Here is a 3,718-nt window from a genome sequence, read left to right as displayed (position 1 = left end):
TCTCCTACTCCTGCCCAAACTGGCCGGTGGCTCTGGCGGGGTGTGCCAACGGGCTACGGGCATGGGGGTGATGGGGACCGAGGCTGGCACGGGGACCGTCACGCCAGGCTATGCCGGGTGGGAAGCACGCCTGTTCCCCTCCGTGCACTGCTCTCCTGGACCCCTGCCCCTGCAAGACTCATGCCCGACCCGCGGGCCCACCCGCCAGCACAGGCCCACGACAGGGCGACACGACGTGGGGGCAGCGGATGAGGGGAGCCCAGTCCTCTGCTTCACTCTGGGGAGCAGGGAGGGGGGGTCTGTGTAGCACGAGGCATCTAGCACATTTTGAAAGAATGTTTTGTACCAGAAAAGCGACTTTGCTATGACTAGTCCCGTTACAGTTGTGAGACCGTCGCTCTGTAAGTACTTGGAAGGCAGGGTTAGCGTCCCCTTCGGTGACTTGCCTCTGAGTGCCAAGGGACCTCTCCAAAATTCCTAACCAAAAAAAAAAAAAAAAAAAAAAAAATCAACCCCCTGGCAACCACGCGCACCTCCCGGGTCCCAGCAAATAGAAGTGCTCACGTGCCTTGGAAGGAAGAGAGTCCTAAGTTGTTCAGGAGTCACCACGACCGGACTTCAGGGGGTGGGTGGGGGTTGCTGGAGGGACCCCAGAGAAGGCAGGGATGGGGCCATGCGCTCTATTTGAAACCCTTGCAGCCTTCCTTTTGCTGGTGGCAAGACTTGTTGTTTTTCGTGGTCCCCCCCGCGGCACCAGGCCACCCCGGGTCACCGAGGGCCAGCGAGGCCTGCCCTTCTCAGTTGTGCACAGACCCCTGGCCTGGGCTCGGGTGGGAGCAGGAAGGAGGAGAGCTGCTCTAGGGGGAAGCAAAGGCAGGCCGGCCCCTGGGAGCCGGAACAGGAGGCCAAGCGCTCCGAAAGGGCCTCCCAGGGTGTGCAGAGGCAGGTGTCCAAGGACGCGGACCCCCTGCACATCCCGAACGTGACCCTTGTAAGACTCGAGACCCTGCACATCCACTCATGTTGCTGATCAGAAGAGGTGCTGAGAGCTTGGGGCACAGAAGGGCCCGGCCTCCACGTGGGCCGCCGTCCCAACTGGCACCGCAGATCCAGGGGGAAGGAGGAAGCACCCGGGCCTTCAAGTGGAGGGCCGGCTGCCGCCTGGGGCCAAGCCACCCGCGCCCGGGCCATGGCCAGCTGGCCCCGGTGACCCTGACCTCTCCCGGCCGGGCCTACCTCACCACCCGCCACACGGTGCACCAGGCCCCGGGCCAGGTTCGTTTCCTGCCGTCTCCCGCGTCGTCCTCCCGGCAGCCTGAGGTGGGCATTAGCGCCCCCTTGCCAGGGAGGGAACGTCACCGCCAAGGTCACCTGCACAGGACGTGCCAGACACGAGGTTCCAGGACAGGTGTCTGCACCGACGCCCAGCCATCAGGGTCTCCACCCGCCGCCTGCACCCTCCCTCCCACCGTCACCTTCTTTGGACGGTGGGCTGTTCCCAGGGCTTGGACGCAAGCTTGATGATCATGACGCTGACATGTTAGCGTGGGCACTTCTTCCTGAAGCCCCCATCACCCCAGGGCTCTGCCCTGCGCCCCCGCACATCCGCGACCCACCCTGGTGGGTTTCCTCGCCGCCGTTATCCGATTGGCCTTGCCTTCGAGCCCGTGGGCAGCCTGGGGTGGGGGGAGGGCGCGGGCCCAGGGGAGACCCACTGGCAGACCCACTGGCAGACCCACTGGCAGCCTTGGCCCTCGCCCCCGCCCAGGGGCCCCCCCCGGCCTCCGCATCCCTCGGGCTCCATCCTTCCACTAACTCAGCGCCCCCGGGGCTGCTCCCGGCCCCTTCCCAGGAGTGGCCCCAGCCAGCCGGCCCCCATCCCCGCCCCCGGCCCCCCTGGGCGCGGCGCCTCTGAGGCTCCTACATCTCCAGGGGAACGGCCGTCTAGTCCCACCACGGTCCCCTGGACCTCGGGAGCCGCTCGCGACGGGTTAGGCTCAGCTTGCGGCTCCGAGGCACGGCCCACGTGTTGGGGCCACAGGGGGCGGACAGGCTGTGGGGCTCCCGCGGCAGCAGCACCCCGGTGGCCCCGAGCCCTACAACCGTGCAGCCGCAGCCCCGAGGAGACACTGAAGGGCCGCCTGGCCTTCGGGGTGGGGGGCACGGGCGGCCGCGGGGCGCTCCTGGCGGAACCACACCCAGAAACGAATCTCCTTAGACGGGAAGCAGCAGCTGGAGTTCTGAGGCCGACGACCGCCCCGACCCGACCCCGTGGAGGGAAGTTCCTTAAGGTGGGGAAGAGAAGCGCCCCGAGGCCCAGCTGCCAGGAGCTGGTGCTGCAGGAATTCGCAGAGGCCACAGGAGCCGAGGCTGCACAACGCGGCTGGGCGGGGGCCTGAGCACCAGGGGTGAGCCCCAAAGGCCGCGCCCTCCGATGCCTCGGGCTGCAGGGCAGCGAGCCTCCCGTCCCCGTCAGGTTCCAGTGCAGCCTGCAGTTGCCAAGTAGCGGGACCGCCACCAATGGGCATCAGCCGTCAGAGGGGCTCCGGCCAGGAGAACCCGAGGCCCCGGCCCCGCGCTCCCGGCAGGGCCCGGCTGCCGATCGCGGCCCTGGGGCTGAGCCCGGATGTCTTCGTTTGTTTTGAAAATCCTTTCCACATCTTTATCGTTTGTGGCAGATATTTGGTGCCCAACGGCCTTCCCTTTGGCTGTCGTCCCTCCCAGAGGTGGCCTCCGCAGCCGCCGGGCAGCCGGAGGTGACCCTGTGACCCAGCCATCACCCAGGAGCACAGCTGGGTGTTTGGAGGGAGCGGAGGAGGCTCATGAGGGCCCACCAGGTCACGGGGGCCGTCACCCCAGGCCACCCTGAGGGGCCGTCCCAAAGGAAGGCTCAGCAGTGGTGTGGCGGGAGCCGTGGGCCCGCGGGGCCAGGACAGGCGGTGGCAGGACTATCCCATCGCCAGGGCCAGGTGACCGCGGAGAAGGAGCCAAAGGCTGACCCCAAAGGACAGAGCCGTGTGGATGGCTCTGCCCCAAGAGGCAGAGCACCGCCCCCAGCGGCTCCACGACCCCGGGAGGCCAGACCCTCGGAGTCGCCTGTGTCCCTTATCCACAGACACTGTGCCTGTGCCCTTGATGCCTCTCCGGCAACCGCTGGACAAGTACATAGGTGCACGAGGCCACCCTGCCCTCGTGAGGCTTACAATCAGAGGAAACAGACGAGCACACACGGGGAGGGACCAGAGGGTTCCCCGACAGTGACCCTCACGGCAACAGCCCCAGGTACTCCAGAAATTAAAGGCAGACATTGGTCTGTCAGGGCAGCGAGACCAAAGTCGAAATTCCAGTCCCACTGCGCGTTAGCTGAGCAACCCTGGACACTCACTTCATCTTGCTGAGCCTCACTTTCCTCATCTGTAAAATGGAAATAAGAACATTTGCCCTCATGGGCTGCTTTAAAGATCACAGATACGTCACATTATTTACAAGATGGTGATAATGTCTTGTAATATGTATTACATAGCGAGTCCCGTTACATAGATTAGCTCCAGGACGTAGGTGCTCTTATCATCCCCATTATGTATGTGGGAAACTGAGTCACTAAGTTATAAATAACTTGCCCGGGGTCGGTAGCTAATAGGGGACAGAACCAGAATCGGTACCCAGACTGCTGAAAGCCGTCTTCTCCACGACGCCCTAGAGGCTGACACAGCAGGTG

Source organism: Canis aureus, chromosome 5, assembly GCF_053574225.1.
Source record: "Canis aureus isolate CA01 chromosome 5, VMU_Caureus_v.1.0, whole genome shotgun sequence".
In the NCBI taxonomy this organism is placed as follows: Eukaryota; Metazoa; Chordata; class Mammalia; order Carnivora; family Canidae; genus Canis; species Canis aureus.
The sequence above is the reverse complement of the archived record's forward strand: the minus strand, read 5'-3'. Positions refer to the sequence as shown.